Here is a 23,270-nt window from a genome sequence, read left to right as displayed (position 1 = left end):
CACATTCACCAACTCTTCCAAGCCACAGATTCCCAGACAGCTGGACTGTGAACTCACTCAGGTCCATAGGACTCAAGCCCCTCGGTCTTTCCCTGCCCCCTGCTACCTCTCCCTCTCAACCTCTAAGGGTGACAGCACATTTAGGAATTTGCAAAAATGCTTTCTCACACATTATCTTATTTGATTCTTGCAAACATCTTGTGTTAGACAGGTATGGATGAAAAATTGACCTTCAGGTAAGGAATAATCTGTTCAACGTCAAACAACTGATAACTTGCTGGGAACAAGGCCTTAGGCACGGGTCAGATGGCTAGAAATGTGCCTCGTCTGGACACTGAGAAACAGAGCCCAGCCCTGTCATAAGTCATCTGGGAGGATCTGGGGATGCTACTGCCTAGGGCACAGCTTGGCTTCATGATGACTGGAAATTGGTTTTACTAACCTCCCCCATCTAGGGACTGAGATGGAAAGCTGGCCTCAGCAGGGACAAAGAGGCCGGGAAGGCTCTGGTGAGCTGCTTAAGATTATACAGGACACTGAGGTGGGAGCTGAGATCAGAACCTATGTTTGCTCAACTGGATCATTTCCAGAGGCCTTTCGGGATATTCTTTCTATCTCAGGTGCTTTGCCTCAGAGGCCCTCCCCTTCATCCTTCATTTGGAAAATGAACTAGCTGATGCCAAAGGTGCAAAGGAAGCATCAGCCAATGTTGGGGGTTGGGGGGAGAGGGCATGACAGTAGCCCCTGGGAGTCTTCACAGTTCCTCTGGCAAAGAGCATCCAGGGGCATCAGCCCATGGACCTGGGGGCATGTCAGCAAGGTGCAAGTAGGGACTGGGATGTCACACTGGATCGCTGCCCTGACCCCACCCCTAAGGGACTTCCCTAGGCATTTTCACCGGTGGACACGGCCATTAAAGGGATCGACATACAACAGGTGAGGAACACATTGATTAGAAAGCTGTGTTCTGGGGTGACCTGCCAGCATCTGGACTGCTCTGGCTTGTCAAGTGGCAGCCACCATGGACCTTCCATTCTGCTCACATGTGCGCTGGAGGATTATTCCCTTCCCTTGGTGGCTTCCTTCCAGCAAACATTCTTTGCCCATCCTGGTTTCTTCTCACTGTCTACTCTGGGAAATGAAACCAGTGTTCTCCAAGTCAGATCTAATTAGACCAGCAAGTCGGTGGCACAAGGCTCATCAAAGCACACACCAAGCACGAGTGGAAACACTGTTTGGATTATCCTGCAAGCCACTCCTTTGCCTCTTTGTCTCCTTGGATTATCCATTCTCTCTTTCCCGCCTTCCATCACCTCCCTAATGGAGAAGCAGGACGCAGTCCCCACAGGCTGGCATTCATCTTCCCAGCCTGACCCTCTTGCAGGCTATTAAGCTGCAGCTGCAAGATCGTGGAGGGGAGAAATATGAGAGCAGTGCAGAGAGAGCAGTGGAGGGCAAATGGGACTCTTTTAGGACCGGGTCCATTGGGAAGTCAGGCCAGGAAGAAACGGTCTCAAGCTCTGGGAAGTGGAACGCTCCCCAGATGGCAAGGCCAAGAGAACGGACCTCCTCGCTGGGTTGTTCACAGGAGGCCAGGCCAGGAGGGTCTCTCTGCAGAAGGCTGGGCGGCATGGGAAACAGGCCAGGGCTGTCCCTGCCTCCATGAGAAATTTAGCAGTTCTCCCCGCCCCTGGTCCTCTCCTCCCAGAGCACTGCAGGAGGAAGTACGGAAGCGGCAGCCCAGCCCTATTATAGATTCAGGATTCCAGCTTCGCCCGCCCTCTCTGCTGCAATCCTTCCATTCCTCTCCCACTGCCGCCCTGGCACACTCTGCAGAGCCCTCTTCTACACCTGCTGCTCTCCGTGCTCCCATGGGCACCCTGTCCTCCGCGAAGACAGCTGGTGGGCTCCTGGGGCCTGCGCGCGGGGCAGGCCTGACCTCCTTGGCCCACCCCCTCGCTGCCCACTCCCTCTTGCTTCCCTCGGACTTGGGAGACAGGTTTCCTCCCTGAAACACCACCCACTTCCCCTCCCCTCCTTGGGCAAACCTAGTCCTTCACCCCCCTCTCCCAACGTGTTCCTCACCTGTTGTACGCCCTGTCCCAGACCTTTGAAAACCACCATCAAAATGCTCCTCTGGGCATCCCTGGGTGGCGCAGCGGTTTAGCGCCTGCCTTTGGCCCAGGGCGCGATCCTGGAGGCCCGGGATCGAGTCCCACGTCGGGCTCCCGGTGCATGGAGCCTGCTTCTCCCTCTGCCTGTGTCTCTGCCTCTCTCTCTCTCTCTGTGTGTGTGTGACTATCATAAATAAATAAATAAATAAAAATTCAAAATGCTCCTCTGCCCGTTACTCCCTCTAAACAGAGCGCTTCACGCAGATGCTCCGTGAGCCGCTTCTCTATCTCCCAGCTCTGCTCCATTCAGCAGCATTTCTCAGCGGTGGCTCCGGAGCTCTGGCCAGAATCACCCCGCAAGGCTAAAACCCTTCCTTCTGGGGGTGCTCTCCCCGGCACCTGTGCTTCCAGTGCTCACCCTCCCTCTGGGACCAGCCCCTCCTTACAGGCCTCAGCCTCATAGAGCCTCCGGTCCCCCTGGCCCCACTTTCTGACCTGCCCTTCCTGCCAGCACACCCTCTGCTTCCCCCGCTGCCCCTGACCATCACTGTGGTTTACTCTTCTTTGGCTCCTCCTCTGAAGTGCCTCTGACAACACACAGTGGTGTGCACCCCCAGGGGTCTGAGGACATCGTCCCAGATGACCTGCCCAAAGGTCAAAATTCCTCTGAAGTCCTGTTTTATGCCACTTTGTGAACTTCCCCCTCGCTCTCTATTTGCTTCTGTCCCCAGTCCCTCCCCAAGTCTGAGTCACTGGGGGGGCGGGGGGCACGGCTGGGAAGCACGTTACCAGGCTTATTCTTCAGCTGGGGCCTGTGTCTCCCATCCTCCAGGACACCTTCTCCAATTAACATGGTCTCTTGTTTTCCCCAAAGGCCACTGGCTTTAGGGCCTGTACAATGTAAATTGGCATTTAATTATTTCTTAATTGCCCTCAAGGAAGTGCTAATGGGTCGACCTAAGGACCTACCCCTTTTTATCTGTCCTCTGAGGTGTGACCCTGGGTAAAGCCTTGACTGGAATAAAACCACAGGTTCCCTTGGAGGCCCTGGGACACGTTTCCCCAATACCCCTGTGAGTCCCACCCTGGAGACCCCTCTTATCTCCAATGTGTTGCTGGAGGCTGGGGCAGGCTCCCTGTCACCTTGCCCCTCCCAACAGGGGGAAGGCAGAGATGTGACACAAACCCATCTCCTGGGCGCCATGCCCAGGAGAGACTGGTCTGACTTGTGGTTCCTTTCCAATCACTTAATCGCATTTGGCTCTCCACACCTGAGGTTGAGGACTTCCAGCAGCTCCACAAATCCTCCTTAATTAAACCTCCGGAGGCCCCTGCCGAGTGGCAATAACTCGGCTCTTCTACAGGCACAAACAGCCTGGCGGACTTTTCAGCTTCGGGTGGGCACGTTCGGGACCCAACCGGTTGTTTCCGTGGGCTGAACCAGCGCAACACGACCCAGAAGCAGCAAAGCCTGACCTGGGAACAGCTGAGAGGGCAGTGGCGACAAGAAGCAGGAGCCTCGAGGCTTTCTCTGCGTTGTGCTAAAATGAGCAACCTGCAAATTAGATGCAAAATACCACGCGAATATGGCGTATATTAATTTGGAACCAATAGCTCTGGGCATTTTAGGCAATTAAGTGCCAGCCCTGTGTGTGATCATATTTACTGCCCCAATTTTCCTTTTCTGATATTCCAAGAAAACCCTACAGTACAGTTATGTAAGCTATTGAGAGGGACCTATATTCTCTCGCAAATGTCCAGGCACGGGGATAAGTTAGATGTGGCTGCTACCTAAGTGGATATAAGATACCATCTCATCCACATCCTTACTGGCAAGCCTCTACTGAGCACCTACTCAGTGCAAAACACCAGAGAGGAACGTGAAGTGTCCTCAACGAGTTGAGCTTGGTACAATAGACAACTATTGGGTGCCTACTACCAAACATAGATTAAGTGCCACTTACTCACTGTGTAACCCTGGACAAATTTGTTGTCTCCCTTGAAATGGGGTAACGCCAATGTGTTGTGTGCATGGATAGTTAAACTGCAGGACATCCCTATCACAGGATACCACTCAGCAACACAGAGGAGCAAACTACCAATAAAGGCAACAACCAGGATGAACCTCAAGGAAATTATGCTGATAGAAAAAGAAAAGCCAATAACAAAAGATTACAGACTGTATGCTTCCATTTGTGTAACATTTGTGAGCTAACATAATCCTAGACATGGAGGGCAGAGGAGTGGCTGTCAGAGTTTAGGGATGGGGTGTGTGTGGCTCTAAAGGTTGGCACAGGGAGCCCGGTGATGGTACAGGTAAATAACCTTGATTGTGCTGGTGGTGGTCACACAAAGCTACGCACGCACACACAAATGAATGCATATATGACAGGTGAAATTTGGATGAGCTCTATGACTTACATCAATGTCAGCTTCCTGGTTTTGGTATTGCACTAACCTGTGTATGCCGTTAATATCAGGACTCCCTTATATACATTTCTTTGCAGTTCTAGTGAACCTATGCATATTCACAAAGTTTTTTTTAAAAATAGGATATAGTACCTACAGCATAAGGCTATTTTTGAGATCTGATGAGTTAATACCAAGCACTTAACACAGCATGTAGCACATCATAAGCCTTCGTTACATATTGTTGTTGTTACTACAACACACCAGGCACTGGAGTGCTAACATGAATAAGGCACAGTCAGTGTCCTTGAGGAGCTTCCTATCCAGCAGAAGAGGGAGACACAGCAAAGAGAGATTTTTAATAGGATATGCTGAGTGTGCCCACTATATGGGAGGAGTTCTGTGGGTTTGGGGGAAGGTTTCCTGGAAGAAATGTCACTAATGATTGGCTCTAAAGCCAAGTATTAAGCATGGCAAGAGTCACCCAGGCAGAAGGAACAGTTCGAGCAAAACTTAGGGGTATGAGCAGCATGGGATGGCTGAGGAACCAGGGGCAGTCGGTCTTACTTGGCCATTTGGGAGGCGAAGAGTGGCAGGGGAAGAGGTTGGCTAAGTAGGCATAAGTCAAGTCAGGAAGGCTGTGTATGTTTCAAGAGTCCAGATTTATTTATTTATTTATTTTAAAGATTTTATGTATTTATTCATAGACACAGAGAGAGAGGCAGAGACACAGGCAGAGGGAGAAGCAGGCTGCCTACGGGGAGCCCGGTGTGGGACTTGATGCAGTCAAACTGGATGTCACATTCCAGACCCACCTTCTTCCCACCTGACATGGGTTTCTGGATTTTTGTGGACTGTTCTGGTACCACTCCTCCTCCCTCTACTGTGGATAATCCAGTCCCTCTTTTCTACAAGTCTGTGTATGGAGCAGTACAGAGAGAGCATAGAAGCAGGGCCACAAGCACCAACCCCAACCTATGGGAAAGCCACTAAGCCTTCCCGAGCTGTAGGTTCCCCTACTGTGAAACAAGGGTTCATAAGACACCAGAAGCTGGGGTGTGGCTCAAGGGACACAGCAAAATCCAACACCATAATGTACGTGAAAGAGCTCTGTAGGTTGTAAGGAAGTGTTCAGGTATCAGAGATTATGGTTATTGCTCCTGAAAGAGCTATTGGTTCTTTCAACTTGCACCTCTGGTTGGAAAATCAGAGTAAACCCCCTTTGAATCTAGGCAAAGTCTTTAGTTAGGAACAAAGAAAGGAAAGGAAAAGAGAGAGGAACAGGGGCCAGGCAGTGGTTATCTGGTCTACCAATGCCACACTCAGGGGCAGCTTTTCCCATGAGATCCTTTTGGTATCTAAAGGTCTTTCACTAGGAGAGAAAATGAGTGTGAAAAATCAGAGAAGGTGACAGAACATGAGAGACTCCTAACTCTGGGAAACAAACGAGGAGTAGTGGAAGGGGAGGTGGGCGGGGGAATGGAGTGACTGGGTGACGGGCACTGAGCGGGGCACTTGACGGGATGAGCACTGGATTTTTTTTTAAGATTTTATTTATTTATTCATAGAGACACAGAGAGAGAGGCAGAGACACAGGCAGAGGGAGAAGTAGGCATCATACCGAGATCCTGGCGCGGGACTTGATCCAGGGCCTCCAGGATCACGCCCTGGACTGCAGGCGACGCCAAACCTCTGCGCCACCGGGGCTGCCCGAGCACTGGATGTTATACTATATGTTGGCAGATCAAACTCCAATAAAAAGAAAATATACAAAAAAAAGAAAAAAGGTCTTTCACTAATGAATTTACTCCCTAAATTTTTGAATGCCTAATAGGTGCCAGGCACCAGTGCCATAATGGTGAACTAAACAGATAGGGCCCTTGCTCTCATGGGGTCACAGTCTACTGGCAAAGACAGACATTTATCTAATAAACACCCAATTATATAATTAGATATCATGATGCATCTTATGGGAAGGAAGCATAACGGGACATTGTAAGAGTGTCTACCGTGGGCCTGATAAGATTCTGGAGGTACCCTCCAGAAAGGAAGGGCTATTTGGACAGGAAAAGGAGGCTTTTCAAAGGAAGGGCTATTTGGACTGAGATCTGAAAGATCAAGGGAATCTAGGGAGGACACGTATGGGCAGGAAGAGTGACTAAGGGTCAGGAAACAGCGTGCCTCAAGGCCATGAGGCCAAAAAGAGCCTAGCAGTCAAAGAACTGGAAGAAGCCAATGTGCGGAGTGCAGCACAGGGGACGGCACAGGGAACCACGTGTTTTAGGAGTACAAGAAATGGTGACCGCATCAGACCTGTGTCTTTAAAGGTCATCCTGGCGGCTATTTGGAGACGGGGCTTGAAGTGCAAGGGTAGATGCATGTATTCCAGTCACATGGTGACCCCAGCACGGAAGGCTGGGGCAAAGTGGAGGCTGTGGAGACGGGGAGGGATGGCTGGTTCTTGGTGCTATCCAGGGATCAGACAGGCACCAGTGAGGGACCAGATGCAGGGGGGTGAGAAGTGTGGACAGTCACTCCCAGCGTACACAACTGGCCAGAGGAGGTGCCATTCACAAACACAGGCAACACTGGAGGGGGATGTGGCAAGGGGTGGGAAGGCAGCGAGGGATTTAGGAGGAGAATCATGGCTGTCTTTAGATACACCAAGTCCGAGGTTTCCTGAGACTTCCAACTGAGTCAACTGGGCAGGTGGATGTAAGGGTATGGACGGAGATGAAAAGATGCAGGCTAGAAGTGTATTTTTGAATGTCAATTGCACGTGGCTGATAACAGAAACCTTTCATGAGATGGCCTAGGGACAAGTGTCTAGTTGGGAAGAGAATGTCTTGAACCAGACCGGATAGAACGCCAACGCTTAGAGATGGAGAAGGGAAGGATGAGTCAGCAAGATGACTTGGGAGTGAGCAGAAAAGCCAGGAATATGGGGCCAGAGAAGCCAAGGGAAAGGAAAGTGTCAGAAAGGAGTGAAAAATGCTTCTGAGAACTAAAATAGGCTTATGGAGAGCTGTTTCGGGAGAGTGATGGGGGAGGAAGCCAGGCCCGTGTGGGGCATAGGAAGAAGTGGGGGGGGGGGCAGGCGTGAGGAGCGCTTGGTCAACTCTTCCAAGAGACGTGGCTCAGAAGGAGAAAGGACACAAGGTACGAGCAGGGAGTGGAGCTAGGCTTGAGGAAGGCTTTTGCTTTTGTTGTTGAAGATGGGAGAAGCTTGAGCACAGCAGGAAGGATGTTCTTGAGGAGCCCAGAGGAGGGGATCAAGAGCACAGGTTGGCGGAGAAGTGGACTGGGATGGAAACATGGCGTCCTCTGCTGAAGCAGGACGGGGGAGGGAGGACTGGCACACAGGCAGGTGTGTGTGTGGGCAGGGGGTTGGCGTGCTGAGTTGAGGGGTCCCACCTGGTGACTTGTATTTCTCTGGCAAGTGGGAGGTGAGGTCCTCTGCTGAGAGTGACGTGTAGGTCGAGGTCTGGGGAAGAAGGTGGGAATCAGGAGAGAGACAGGCAGGGGGGTAATGTGGTGGGAACACCAGGTATTTCTGAAGAATAAGGTGGGTTAGTGACGGTGAATTTCTGGAAATACCAATCTGCCTCATTTTGTGTCTTTTCTTTTCTTTTTTTTTTAAATTTTTATTTATTTATGATAGTCACACAGAGAGAGAGAGAGAGGCAGAGACACAGGCAGAGGGAGAAGCAGGCTCCATGCACCGGGAGCCCGACGTGGGATTCGATCCCGGGTCTCCAGGATCACGCCCTGGGCCAAAGGCAGGCGCTAACCGCTGCGCCACCCAGGGATCCCCATTTTGTGTCTTTTCTAAGCGAGTGGAGTTATCCAGATGCAGGCGGAAAGCAGCAGATAGTGATTAATCCAGAACTGGGGATCTGGCAGACTGGGGCAATAAAATGACAGAGGGTCAAGAGAACTCGGGAATTTTGGAGGGGGTGGTTCTTAAAATGATGGGACATGGGATGTATCTGGACTCAGAGAAGGGAAGGCAGAAGGAGGCAATTGGTGGCAAGAGACAAGAGGAGCCAAGGGTGCCAGGGGACCAAAGATCCCAAAGAGCCCACAGAATGGTTGGGTGGGAGCCACTGGACAAGCAAGCTTGGTGGCCAGGGGGAGGTGGTGACCAGAAAGCAGAATGCTCTACCAGGTGATCTTTGGGTGATGGCAGATTTTCAGATGACTGGCCGAGGTGGGAAGGTGCTAATGGGTCTGGGGGTAGTAAGAGTTGACCCATGGAGTCACTAGTCTCACCCAGGACAGTGCGTGGACTGGGAAAGGGAAGAATGTCTACCGGCAGATGACAAAGGCTTCACTGCAGCATGAGAAGAGTGGCTGGTGATGATGGGGAGGATGCAGCCTCGTTTTATGAGATTTGGAGAACAACAGTGTTTTCGAGAAGGAATTCTATTCCCTTGCATCTGAAGTACATTCTCCACAGTGAAAGTTCAGGAAAGAAAATGGAAGGAGTCTTAAGAGGGTAAGACACGGCACAGGGTCAGAAGTTAGGAGACTCATATGTAGTCCTGATGAGACGATCATACTGTGTGACCTTGGGCAAGTCTTTTCCCCTGCTTGAGTCTCAGATTTCTCATCAATAAAACCAGTTAGGGGGTTGGCTAAGCTAAACCTTTCCAACTGATGTTAGGGAGCCATGAATAGGTTCAGGTGTGCTGAGATACTAACACCCAGCCCCCCCACAGCCCTTGGGTCAGAGTCCCTGAGTCGTCATCACTGTTTACATGTGCTATAACGCAAGAAGGTGGGGGGAGCGTGGGCCAGACACTCTCCAGGGCCCCAGCCATGTCTGACATTCCGTTTTGCGCATCTCCGCTGCTCCGTCTTGGAGGGGGCTACGGGGAGGCTGTAGAAGAACAGACAGGCTCCTGCGGCAGGCACAGGTCCATGTGCTGGCAGAGATGGAAGCCAGGTCTCCTAGCTGCCCCCTGCTGCTCTCGCCTCTCGCCCAGCACCAGCCGAGGGAGCCGTGACGTGCTCAGGTGCCCAGGTGAGGGTAGGTGCATCTGCCTCTCTTCTGTCTGGTGGCTGGGTGGTCCCTGATGGCCCCCTCAAGCTTCAGCAGTGGCTTACAAAAGTGGAGGAGCAGCCTCCCACTGGCTCCTTCACCCACTTTCCGGTTGCAAAAACAGACTCACTGTTTCTGAGGAGTCCGGCAGCAGGTCTCTCTGCACAGGCCCAGACAGAGCCTTCACAATGTATACCTTTCTCCTGGGGCCAGCCACTTCTCGGAAATCCATGGACGGTCCACTTCTGTGGTTGACTTTGGACTACCCTCTCTCTCCTTCCATCTCCTGCCAGGTGCGCTATGCTTAGAGAAGGTACACACAGCCTAATTCCACCCTAATCATAAAATATCAGGAAAGACCCAGCGCTTGACCTAGCACTTTGTACACAGTAGATAATAAATATTTACGGAATAAATGAAGACTATTCTCAAATATTTAAAAAAGGAAAACCCTACCAAGCCCAAAGGAATTTTTTAAAATATTGATCACATTGCTCCTGCTTATTGGTGTAGATAAAAGATCACTTTTAAAATTCTTCAGTATTTCCTGGTGCTTACTAGATGCCATGCATTTTACAAGTCGGAGCTGATTTCCTTTCCACAATCCCATTTTACAGATAAGCACTCCAAGGCTCAAAATGAGGTTAAGAAACCTGTCCGAGGTCACAGAGCTGGTAAGCAGTGGCCACGGGATCCTAACCCAACTTTAAAAACCGGGAGCTTGGGATCCCTGGGTGGCGCAGCGGTTTGGCGCCTGCCTTTGGCCCAGGGCGTGATCCTGGAGACCCCGGATCGAATCCCACGTCGGGCTCCCGGTGCATGGAGCCTGCTTCTCCCTCTGCCTGTGTCTCTGCCTCTCTCTCTCTGTGTGTGTGACTATCGTAAATAAATAAAAAAATTAAAAAAAAAAAAACCGGGAGCTTTGCGGCGCACCAGGCTGCCTCTAAGGATACACAGAACAGAGGAGAGAGACAGGACTAAAGGGGGAGGCAGAGAAGTGTGCAGGAGGGCGGCAGCAACGCAGTCGGGGGCTCCCTACCGCCTTAGCCCGGGAACCGCTTTTGAGGCTGGGATAAGTTTTGCTGAAGAAAAGTGCAAAGTGTCAGGCCCTCGCTCATCTCGCCCCCTTTGATTGCTGGGCCGCTCTACCTGTGCAATCCGGCGTTTCCCTGGGCGCTGCCGGCTTGCGTCTCGTCTCCGTCCTGGCCACCAACCTTCCCTGCTTCCCTCCCCGAGGCAGCGACTAGGGGCGCAGGGAGCAGGCAGGGGAGCGTCAGGAAACCCGGGCGCTCTGACCTGCCAGGGATGAACTCGGCTGTTGCCTGCCCGCCGCTGCCTGACAGGTGAGCAGCTGTGCTCGACATCTGTCTGTACATCTGTCTCCGTCTCAGGGGCCCGGAGAGAGCCGATGCTCCCGAGACAGGAGGCCCTGATCTCCCTTACCCCAGAGATTAATCGACAGGAACTAGAAAGGGTGGGGCGGGACGAAGTGTGCCTCCTTCTCCACCCAAACCCCACCAGCTCCCCCAGCTCTGCCTGCCAAGCTCTGCAAATTACCACACATGCCAATAAGTCATTAGAAACCAGGCCTGCAAATGCAGGGTTGCCATGACGACCGATACCAGGCGCCGGCAGCCCGGGCGACCCGTGGCTCAGGTGTGCTGTGGGGAGAGGCCGGAAGGGCCCACAGGCCTGATGCAGGCAAGGGAAGGCGCTCTGCTCTGGGGGTGCGGATTCTGGGCCCTTCCCCGTCCCGGGGCCAGCCCTGCTGCCTGCCGAGAGCTGGGGTGACCGCGTGGCAGGGCTGCGGGAGGGCACGGGCAGGGCAGGTGTGCCGGGCCAGGGCCCAGGCCGGGTTCCGAGCAGCTGCGCCTCCCCCGGAGGAGGAGGAGGGCGCTGGGATGAGGCCCAGCTGGGGTGGGCCTGGGCCCGAGCGGGCAGCCTGGGTTTGGAGGAAACAGCTCGGGGCGGGCTGAGGGCAGGACCAGCCTCACGGGACACCCCCGTTGTCCTGAGCTCAGAACTCACTCTTGCTTCCGCCCGGGCCTTTGTAGGTAAAGACACATGTAACGTTCGTTGAAAATGGAGGAGGGGATGAGGGAAGGCTTGTAAGCACCCGAGATTTCCGACAAGACAGGAGCAGCCCCCGCTCTTCCACTAGCTCAATGTGGTCCCCCACACAGCCCCTTCTCTTGGGCCTCAGTTCCATTATCTGGAAAATAACGGGATCACGTTCCACACACTATTTCCCAGCACACTCCCCAGAGCTGGCGAGTCGCGGAGGGGTTCCTCTGAAGTTCTGGGCCAGGAGGAGGCCCAAGCCGTGGGGTTCGGGTCCACTGGCTCGGCTCTACCTGCAGCAGCTTTACTATCAATCCCCTGCTGCTGCTGCTGTAACGTCTTACCACAAAATCAGTGGCTTCGGACACCCAATTTGTTATCTCACGGTTCAGAAGCCAGAAGTCCAAAATGGGTCTCACTGGGCTAAAACCAGAGTGTCCGTAGATCTGTGCTCCTCCTGGAGGCTCTAAGGGGAGAATCCGCTTCCTTGTCTTTCCCAGCACATTCCCTGCCCACATTCCTTGGCTCACGGCCCCTTCCATCTTCTCAAGTCGTTCTCATGTCTCATTGCGCTAACAAAGCCTTCTGCCTCCCTCTTCCACATTGAAAGGACCCTTGTCATTGATTACATTGGACCTACCTGGATAATTCAGGATAATCTCCTTGAAGGGCAGCTGACTAGCAACCTTAATTCCTTTCACCTGCAACCTTAATACCCTTTGCCATGTAACAATCATAAGTTCTGGGGATTCACAGGCAAACATCTTTGGGAGGCCATTAATCTGCCGACCACACGTTATACAGTTGACCTTTAGACAACACAGAGTGCAATGCACTGACCCCCCCCATCCTCAGTTAAAAGTCCGTGTGTAATTTTTGACTCCCCAAAATCTTAAACACTGAGCTACTGACAGCCTATCGCTGACCTTCCAGAAGCCTTTCTGATACCATAAAGTGTTGATTAACACATACTTTGCACACTATATGCATTATATACTGTATTCTTAAAATAAAGTAAGCTAGAGAAAAGATGTTAAGAAAGTCAAAAGGGAGGGATGTCTGGGTGGCTTAGTCAGTTAAGCATCTGATTCTTGATTTCAGGATCATGAGTTCAAGCCCTGTGTTGGGCTCCATGCTGGGTGTGAAGCCTACTTTAAAAAAGTCAAAAGGAAGAAAGAATACGTTTACAGCACTGTGCTGTATTTATTGATATCATAATTTAAGTCCTCTGTTTAGAAGATAAATCATCTGTCAGAACCTATATTGATACTGTCTTACATGATACAGAGAGCCGTAGGTGTTATACGTGTTACTAACGCTGGACATGAAAAAATGAAAATGATGTGACAAAGAAATTCATGCTTATTTACAAAAGGGTTTTTCCAATATATTTATTGACAAACATCCATGTACAAGCAGACCTGCACAGCTCAAATCTATGCTGCGCAAGGGTCAGCTGTATACTTTATTTTGAAAAAATGGATCAATTTCTGTAAATGTTTGAAAGCCACATGACCAGAAGACTCTCAGTTGCCACCAGTTTTAAAGTGTTATGACCTGGATGCCTTCTTTTCTCCCTAGGGGGATCCTGGAGAGGAAATTCAGAGGAACCCTGCAGACTGCCCCTTGAGTGTGAACGTTGGCAGGCTTGGGCTCTCCTGATGGGGGCTGCAGAGAGATGGGTCTCTACGTCCACCAGAAAAGGGGGACCCAGGGAGGAAAGCATGAGGGACATTTTGGGGAATTTGGGGAACCCACCTCTTTCAGCTCTCTCCTCACCATTCCACATGCACCCCTGTATTCAGACTCCTCTGCTGTCATTTGTTCTTATTTTTATTTCTAGGCAACATCAGGTGGAACTGTGTGTGCATGTGTGTCCACACATGCATGTGCATAGTGGCTCCCATCACACTGAAATGTGTGTGATTCTCTGTGGCCATGACCTTGTTCGTTGTTGCTTGTTGCCCACCCCCACCTCTTGGCACTGCAGCTGGTACCAAAGGGATACTGATTTCATAGTTATAAATTTGAGATGGCATCCTTCCTTCCCACACCCTGACCTTCAGTATGGTCTGTCCTCCTCCTAGGTGTATCCAGAGGAGTCCCCAGATTATTTCTAACCAACTCCGGAAACAGTACCGGGTTCAGAAGGCATAGGTCTTAGAATCTTCCTGTGAGCACCTTCCAAAGCCCATACTGATTACCTGTAGCCTTTGCAGGTGGGACACGCCCTGACTTGCCCCTGGGGGACCCAGTGGCCCCCCATTCTCGTCCCATACAACATTGCCTCTGTTCTTACCTCTGCAAGACACCCTGTGTTGACCGCCTGGGACCCGGTACGGCTTGACAGCAAAACTCAAAACTGGGCATCAATCACAGGCCTGGTGTTTGAAGACTTTATGCAAATTCCTCACCCTCTCTCAGCCTTATTTTTACCCTTGGTATAAGCCGACAGCTCATTCTCGTGGCTCCTCTGTCATATGTCCCAGGGGATGCTGGAAAAGAAATGTGATGTGGTAGGGAAAGCTATTCTTTGGAGGAGCGGCCCTGGGGACACGGAGGAGAAAAGGAACTCACATTTATTGAGCCTCTACTTTGTAGCAGGCACTTTACACAGATTAGCGGTGGTTGAGAACCAGGGCTCTGGAGTCAGGAAGGTTTGGGGCTGCATCTGTCACTTGCTGGCCGTGTGGGGCCTCCGGCAAGTTACCTACTATTTCCCAGCTTGGTTTCCTCAGTTGCAAAGTGGGGGAAAATCGTATCTACTTCACAGCATTCTGTGGATTAAATGAGATAAATGAGGTAAAGCTTTCAGCACCTCCTGGGCACCCACCGATGTTAGCTCTTGGCATTAACGACCCCATGAAGTGGGCACCATTAACCTGGATTCACCGGTGAGGAAACGGAGGCTCAGGGAGGTTAGGTCAAACGCCCAAGGGCCTATGCTTAGGGAAGGGGCTCTAGCCCAACTCTAACTGATTCTGGCCCCCCTGGGCTGTGAGCCACAAGGAAGACAGGAGCCTCAGCCTGCGTTTTCCCGGTGGTTATGCCAGGAGCCTCCGTGGTAGAGCTGCTGGGCTCTCCTTCCTCAGGCTGCCCAAGGCCCAGAGGAGCAGGAGAAGGCTGTTCTGCAAAGCCTCCGGCTTGGCCCTCGTGACCCTTGGTTCCTGCTCTTTGGCCCTCGGCCGGGGACGGGAGGGTCCGCCTGTGTGGGCGAGGGCACTACCAACGGATCCTGTTCCACTCCAGAGCAATCTCTCTCCACGTAATGGGAGTGAGCCCAACCGCCAAGACCCAGGCAGCCTCTCTCCAGGGTGAGGACACTCACCCTCCGTGGGGGAACGCTTGCTCCTTTCAGCACAACTTTACTTCTAGTCCACCCTAAGGGAATGTAACCGGAATAATCTAGCCAATTGGGAGTAACCTACCCAATAGGAGCCCAGGCAGTGAGGGGAAGGGAGAAAGGACCTGGGGCAGACCGGGCGGAAACTGGAGCTCATGGGCATTCCAGACAAAGCCGTCCAGACACGAGGCAGGGGTGGAGGGGTTGGGGAGGGGTTGGGGGTGTTGCTGGTGGCTGGCAGCAGACCAGGAGGGTACAGAGGTATGAAAACACCTGGAGAGCTGTCATCAGGACCTGCTTAAAGCACCGCGGCTCCACGGCTCTCCAAAGGCAGGAGCGCCAGGCAGAGGTTTTCATTCTCTAAAGGGCTGCTCTTCCGTCCCAGGATGGTGAGGAAAGGACTGCACCAGGGGCTGATCCTTGGATGCTTGTATACTGGCGGTCTTACCCCCACGGGTGCCCTCTCAACCCCCGCGTTGGTCACACGTCTCCACCTCCTGCTCCCTGGGCTGGAAGCTTCCCTGAGGGAGAGCCATCCGCTCTGCAGAGCCACACCACACCCCCTTCCCAGGTCCAAGTCAGCGGCACCTCCCCGAGGAAGCGTTCCTATATACTCCCACACAGAGCTCGTAGTTCTGATAACATTTATAGTCTAAATCACACAGTTTAGCACTTGGTTTTAAATAACTGTCTGGTATTATTCACTTGTTATTTCTTGTGACTATAAGTTTTGCCTTCCCAGCTGACTGGTAGGTAGGCTTCCTCATGCTTCTTTACCTTCTCCCCTACCCCAGAGCCCACCACTGCCTGGGAGACAGTACCCAGGGAAAGGGCACTTAGTGGGGAAGTACTGATGGACTGCACTGGCTTTGATGGCTGAGGAACCGCCTGACCAGCCTCCCAGTGAAATACCGAAATGGACGGGCTGGAACCTCAGGTTTTAAAAGGCTGGGTCATGTCACCCCTGCCCTAACCCCTGCAAAGGCTCCCCATCTGGCTCTGAGGAAAACTCTTCACTCCAACTCCAGCGTTCTCCAAGATCTGGCCTCCTAATGTCCCTCAAATCCAGCAGGCACAGCCCTGCCCCTGAGCCCCTGCACCAGCTGTTCCCTCTGCCTGAGGCCCCTTTCCCATCTTGCCTCCTGCTTAATTCTTTTTTCTTTTTTTTTTTTTAAAGATTTTATTCATTTATTCATGAGAGACACATGGCAGAGGGAGAAGCAGGCTCCATGCAGGGAACCCGACGTGGGACTTGATCCCAGGACTCCAGGATCATGCCCTGGGCTGAAGGCAGGAGCTTCACCGCTGAGCCACCCAGGGATCCTCCAACCTCCTGCTTAATTCTTACCCACACGTCATCTTCTCAGCAAGGTCTCCCCAGGCCACCCTGTACAGAATTACAAGCTCTCCTCTTCCTAACACGGACTCTCCTATCACCACCCCCTCCTTGCTTTATTATTCTTTTTCTAGCACTTGCCACTCTCAAGCACACCATTCATTTTACTGTATTTCCCAGACCATAAAGTATAAGCTCCACAAGGGCAGAGATGTCTGGTTGCTTACTCCCATCGTCTGTACCCCCAGTGCCGGGCACAGATGCTTAGTAAATACTTGCTGAATGAAGAGACCCCAGTCCCACCCCGTGTCTGAGATGGCTCAGGTACAGTTGTGCTCAGAGATGGGCAATGGGCAAGAAAATTGTGGAAGTCCCCTCTGGAAGTGAGATTCCAGCATTCCACTCCTGGGCCAACTCTGGGGAAGCACCTCCCCAGAGGTGCTGGGGAAGAGACTGGGGAAGTCTGGAGCTGTGTGAGCCCCAGTTACCTTCATCCCACTAGGAGGTCCATCCAGAAGTAGAAGTGGGGGTACTGCCAGGGAAGGTCAAGTGTCAAGTTCCCCCTCCGCCTACCTACAGCTGCCCAGAAGCTGCCCCTCTGTGGTCCCTCCCTCTGCTGGACGTCATACCTATGCACTCCCAGGCCAGAGACAGACCCTTTCATCACCTGCCTTTGAATGTTCATTTTGAGAACACTTTATAGAGGAACATAACCTTTTCCACCTTTCTTCTTTCCTCCTCCTTCGTCTTTAAAAAGAAAGGGTCAGGTAAGATAGATCCACTTTTCCTGGGAGACCCATGCTGGCTGTCTAACACTGCTGCCCCTTCTTACATATGTTTTTTTCCTGAATGATCCACCCTGTGACATGTTTGTAAATATGAATGATTGTACTTGTACCTCCCAAGACACATGAGCCTCCCTTGTTAGAGACACTCCACTGACAGCACTAATTCCAAACCATCCCCACCTAATCTGCCTAATCTGGGGTCTGTGCCCCATCCTCATGTCTCCCAGAAGTCACCTTCATATTGGTTCTTGGCACTGTGGCTGTGGGGACTGGCTCTAAGGGTCCCCCTTCTCTGAGGCCACTGGCTCCCTGTGGCCCCAGAGAGGCTTAGCTGAAACAGAAGGAAACAACGCTGGCTCTCGAAGAACTGTGACCTACAGGAGCAAGAAGAGGGGAGACCCTCTCTGAAGGTCCCCCAAAGGGGACAGGTAGTTCCCAGCTTCCTCAAGACTTGGGAACTTTTCAACCTAGGGAGGAAGGGGAATGGGCAGGATGCTCCCAGAGAATGCTCCAGGTCCAAGGGGCACTGGATTCTGGGAGTGGTTAAGGAGCAGGAGCCCTGGGGTCAGAGAGATTGTTTACTGTTTTGTTTTTTTTCTAGTTGTGCTCCTTGAGCAAGTTACTGAACCTGAGTCTTGGTTTCCTTGCATTTAAATTGGAGATAATAAAAGCACCTGCCTGATAGAGGTGTTCTGGAAGATTTAATGGGATAACATACGTAAAGCACTTGGCACAGCACCGGGCACCTAGTAAGTGCTCAATAAACGCCAGCTGCTATAGTGAGTGCTGTGTTGGGGAGGGTGTGACATGGATGTTGCCCCAGAAACCCTCTGCCTGTTCTTCAACTCAGGACTCACTTCAAGGCCATCAAATGCTGATCCGCAGGGAAGGAGTGGGTGGAAGAAATATACAGAGAGAAGCCGAGCTCTAAACCAAACCTGGTTGAGCTCACCTCCTAAAAGGCAGCTCCCTTAGCCCATCTGAACATCTGAGAGGCCGTGGTCGTGAGACCAATCCCAGCAGGGATGCGCCAGATCCTTCGGCCAAAGGCCAATGATTTTAGGCTGAAAAATGTAGGGATGTCCCGGGCAACCTGCCAGCCCCACTGGAAGCTCAGCTCTGAGCATGGAAACAGAGGCCAACGTGGGACATGGTCAAGGTGTTCCTGACAGCCCTAGAAGTCAACGCACATACAGCACGGCACCTCTTCATCCATGACTCCGGGGCCCCAGACACCCTCGGCACCATGGTCCCCAGACCCACCATCTGTGCCTGGCTGACTCCTTTCCAAGCCTTGCCTCAACTATCAGGTCCTTTGAGAGCCACTTCCTCACCTGTGGACGGGGCCAGTCACCTCTCTATCTGCCCATCCCTATATTATCGCACTTGCTTCATTATTGTAAGACTGGTCCCCATTTAATAATAATGGTAGTCACATAGCACTTACTATGCCAGGCACTGTTCTGAGCTTGCTACACGTAGTAACTCATTTAATCATCATAGCGAGTCTCTGAAGTAGATAGTATAATTACCCCGTTTAGATATAAGGAAGCCGAAGTACAGAGAAGTTGGGTGACATGTCCAACGCCACCCAGCTAGAAGTGGAGCTCCACCCAGATGGAGCCTGGATCTGAACCCTAGCTGTGTGGCTCCAGACGCTACACTCTTACGGTGCTCCTGGAAAGCAGGGGCAACATCTGATGGGTCACTGTCCCTAGCACCCAGCATGGGGCTATGCACACAGTAGGTGCTTAGAAAACGTGGGCTGACTGCATAAGCAAATGCCTGTTTAAGGCTACCTTGGTGAATATTTCAGCCTCTGAGCTGCAGGATGGAGAAATCAAGCCTCTCAGGGAAGTATAAGATAAAGGCGCCCTTGTTATCCACTCTCTTAGCCATCCCACCGCACACGGTTGCCTGCCCTGTCTGCTTCTGCCTTGTCTGGCCTTCTACTTTTGTTGTTTCTCAGTTTATCTTTGGCCTTTGTGCTCCTCCCCTTTTGTTCCTTGGTCACTCTCCCACTTTCCTGCTCCATCCAGCCCCTACCCTACCCATTGTCCTTCCCAGTAGCTCTTGCATGCTTCAAAGCCACCCCCACCACCACCCCGACCCCACCTGTTCTTGGCCTTGGAGTTTTGAGAGTCCAGGCTTGCCCAAGGAGGCTGAGAACAGCAATGATATTGGCTCATTACACTGGCCATGGAGCAAGCTTCTACACCCTGATCCTGAAGGAAAACAGCAATATCCCATCAATTCTACCTGGATGCAGAGTGGGGGTGCGGGCAGGGGGTGGTACCTGCCTAGAGCTTGTCCCTAATCTGTGTGGGATGAGGAAGATCCACTGCCCTCCCTGCCTCCTCTCTCAGGCTCCCGGCTCCTCCAAAAAGCCCTCCCATAGCACTTGAGAAAGCTTATTCATACAACCGAGCAGCAAATCCTTTTATTTTCTGATACTCTGAGTAGAGGAGGTACCCCTCTGAAAAATTCAGTTACGATATAACTTCGGACCACAGTGCAAGTGGCCAGCTGTCACAGGCATCGTGGAGGCCAAAAGAACTGCAGATAATCAGTTACTGCAAAACAGAAACCAGTGTGACCTGGGGCAAGTAGTTTATTCTCTCTGGTACTCAATATCCTAGCTACCAAGAAGGGGATGATGATCTAGACTTCAGGTTGTCAGGAGCATTGAATGAGATAATTTTTGTAAAGCTCAGGACAGACTGGTGCTTAGTAGGTGCTAAAAAACACATCTGTTTCTCCGTTCTCCGTCTAAAACACTGGCTGTCTACTCCACCTCTCAGACAAATAGTGTGATACAAAAGGTCCAGCTTTTCAGATCAGAAATATCTAAAGGACGGGATGACCCTCGGTCTCCAAGCTCTGGGGTAAGTGTACGTTATAGGGAACTGGGCCCATCATGCTAGAGGTCACTCACTGCAGTGATGATGTCAATTCACTAGGACTGTCCACATTACCCTCCCCTACCCCCAAGCAGTGGGTCTTTGAAAGAGTCCGGAGGGCACAGAACTAATCAGCTAGGAGGTCCAAATGCAACTTCATTTCTCCCTTGGGACATGGAGGTTTGTTTAATTGCTATATCCTCGGCTCTTAAAATAGTACATAGTAGGTGCTCAATAAATTGCTAAATGATTTTTTTTTTTTAAGCAATGGACTTTTTTTCTTTCAAATAAAAAGATGGGTGGGGATGGGTTAGGAGGTAAATGGCAGGGTACCGGGGGCATGGCAGGGAAATGCAAGGGCCAGGCCCGCCAGCCCAGGCTCCTCCCCTGCAAAGGGGATACAGCAGAGCCAACAGTGCTTGTGTCCCCACCTTCAGGATGTTCGGGAACCAAGCTCACATGCCTGGCTTGAGGTTTATGCTGCAGTTTTCAGAAGAGAAGGGGGGGGGGCAAAGGTGGAGACAGAGATAGGAAGGGAAGGAGGGAGAGATCTTGGAGAGCGGTGTGAGAGGGAGATAAGGAGATGCCCGTGGAAGAAAGAGAGTGAGGGGAGGACAGAAAGAGGAAGGAGGAAGGAGGCACAGGGAGAAAAGAACGGACGTGGGGAGCAATCCTGGACAGTTACACAGGAAGCCTGCTGTCTCAGCCTGCTGGGGCATTCATCTCAGCAGACCCCTGAGTTCCCACTGCCTTGGCTGTCTCTTAGGGGTTGGGCTGTGCCAGGGGGAAGGTGTGATCTGGGGGTGCTCCTAGATACCAGGTGTCTGCCAGGCCCTGGGCAGGTCTCAGTCCCTGAAGCACCGTGGCCCTAGTTGCATCCCATCTAGGTCCAGGGGGACCCCCTAGGCAGGAGACTGGGAGGAGACTCAGCGTGAACCAGCCTGAAAAGGGCCTGGAAGGCTCAGACCCCTGGCTGTGCCATTCTTTTTCCACCCTCTCCATACAAGGGCACCTGGCCAGCCGGGAAAGTGGGTCAGGCCACCTACATCTGACTTTTTTTCTGAAAACACGCAAGGGAGCCTCAAGGCCCTATACGCAGCCTTTGCCCACCCGATGCCCAGTGATCTTTGTTGGTGGGACCTTTTAAGAAGCAGTGGGCAGTGGGAACGGATCCTGGCCTTCTCACTCAGGAAGCAGACACCGGCCAGAGCCCATCCCAGGCTGGTGGGGAAGAGGGAGTCTGCAGCTGCACAGGGAAAGACCCGAATCTCAACGACGGTGACGGCGCTGCTGGGGGCCGCCTCTACTGCCCTGACGCCGGGAGCCTGTTCCCTCTCCCACGCAGCCCCTGGGGTCTTCAGCCTGCGCACTGCCCCGTCCATCTCTGGCAACGGCGCGCGGTGCCCGGCCCACCCCGTCCCGGCCCGGCCCTGCCGGTCGCCCCATTAGAAGCTGCGCTGGCTCCAACAGATGGGAGCTGCGGCAGCCCGAGGAACAGAGCACAAAGCCCAGCTGACATTTTCCTCCCTGTTCTTTCGGCGGGGGAGGAAGCGCAGGGACGGGCGGGGGGTGCCCAGCAACACCCCTCGCGCCCACCCCCGGCGCCCAGGTCTCCTGCCACGCTCTAGCTGCTCAGCGCGGCCCTAAGTGGGGGGCGGTCCCCCTCGCCCAGCGCGTCCTCGCAGGCTGGGCACCCGCAGCTGCGCCGCCCTCCGCCTGCAGGACGCACAGACCACCTGTGGCTGCCCAACCCCTCCCGTGTCCCGGCTCTGCGGTGCCCGGCGCCGTCCTCCAAAGAGCCCCGAGGCTGCGCCCCAGGCCGGCCCCTCCCCCGCCCCACCGCCCCAGCCCGGGCTGCGGACAGACCCGGCCGGCCCGGGAGAAATCTGGCTGCTGGTTCCAGATACTTCGGGCACACACCAAGGCCACCCAGTCCCTCCGCGCCGACACCCGAGCTCCAAGGACCGGCCCCGGAGAGCGTCCGTCCACCCGCCAGTCCGCCTCTGCCCGGCCCCTCTCGCTCCCCCGACCTCTCTGGGCGCTGCCCTGCCCAGCAGCAGTTTGGGGCGCCGCGGTCCTCCCCGGGGAGCGCGCCGGGGGTTACGGCCCAGCCGCCCCTCCCCCGCGGCCTCGGGTGCAGTCCGCGCGGTCGGCGCCCCTTTGCCTTCTCCAGCCCGGCCCCGGCCTGCCCCGGCGGCCGCCTCCCTCCCCTCCCCCCCTCCCCTCCCCCCTCCCCCCCCCCCCGCGGCCGCCCCTCCCCCTCCCCCTCCCCGGCCCCGGCCCCGGCCCGGCGGGTGCAACCGCGCGTGGGGGGGACCCGGGCCGGCCGCTCCCGCCGCGTCCCCCGCCCCCCCCCTCCCCCGGCCGCCGCGCCGACGGCCCCCGCGCTCCCCGGGGCTCGGCCCGCGGCCGCACACTCACCCGCGGGCGCCGTCCGGGCTCCGGGGCCGCCGTCCGCCGCCCGCGCCCCTCTCGGCTCCGGCTCCGGCTCCGGCTCCGGCTCCGGCTCCCGCCCCGGCTGGGCAGGGCACGGGGAGGCCGCGCGCGCAGGCCGGGCAGAGGGGCTCGGGCGCCTTCGCCGCCGCCGAGTCGTCCGGGAGCGCTCCTGGGCCCCAGCCGGCGAGCGCGGCCGCTGCACCGCGGTTCTCGCCGCCCCCGCCCGCGCCCGCGCCCGCGCCCGCGCCCCGGTGCCGCGCAGCCCTGCGCCTGGAGGCCGGAGGCTGCGGCTGGCGGCGGGCGCTCCCTCCGCGTGGCTCGGCCCCAAGCGCACCGGCAGGCCCCGCGCCCCCCGCGCCCCCCGCGCGCCCCGCGCCCCCCCCGGCGTGCGCCCAGCCTGCCCGCCGCCGCGCCGCCGCCCGCCCACCCCCCGCGGCCCGCTCCGGTCGCCGCCTCCGCGTCTGCCCGCCCCGCCACCCCCTCCGGTCCCGCTGCCAGTTTAACTCCTGAGTGGCCGGAGGCCCCCTCCCCCACGCGCACACGCACCCGGGAGCGAGGGCAGCCGGCTGGGGCCGGCGCCGGGGCCGGAGTTGCTGGGGCCGAGGGCGCCCAGGGGTGGTCCCGCGGCTTCGGGCGCAGGTCTCGGAGGAGGAGGAGGGGAGAGGGGAGAGGGGACGGCGCTCCTCAGACTGCCTCGGCCTCTTGCGGAGGACTGGGGGGGGGTGGCGGGGGGGGGGATTCGGCAGCTTCTAGCCGACAGGTGCATCTCGCAGGCGTAGCACGCTCCGAGGACCGCATCTGGGCCTCCCTCCCGAAGTCAACAGCGGGCTGGGTGGGTT

The 23,270-nt window shown here is 54.4% G+C and overlaps 1 protein-coding gene across 5 annotated transcripts in view; it reads right to left on the bottom strand.

Moving 5' to 3' along the window:
* Nucleotides 1–22,618, bottom strand: part of LRRN2 (leucine rich repeat neuronal 2) — a 62,306-nt gene extending 39,688 nt beyond the window's left edge. For 3 of the 5 annotated variants that reach the window (XR_008665564.1, XM_055334136.1, XM_055334138.1), the window contains exons 1-3: nucleotides 22,417–22,618; nucleotides 14,206–14,405; nucleotides 13,928–14,123 (exon numbers count right to left, since the gene is read on the bottom strand). The gene's annotated coding sequence lies outside the window, so the exon portion shown is untranslated. The remainder of the gene's footprint in view (nucleotides 1–13,927; nucleotides 14,124–14,205; nucleotides 14,406–22,416) is intronic. The other 2 variants (XM_055334139.1, XM_055334137.1) reach the window with 1 other exon arrangement.
* Nucleotides 22,619–23,270: the final 652 nt, after the last annotated feature.

This window comes from Nyctereutes procyonoides, unplaced genomic scaffold, assembly GCF_905146905.1.
Source record: "Nyctereutes procyonoides isolate TBG_1078 unplaced genomic scaffold, NYPRO_anot_genome, whole genome shotgun sequence".
NCBI lineage: Eukaryota > Metazoa > Chordata > Mammalia > Carnivora > Canidae > Nyctereutes > Nyctereutes procyonoides.
This window is presented reverse-complemented; position numbering and strand designations above follow the sequence as displayed.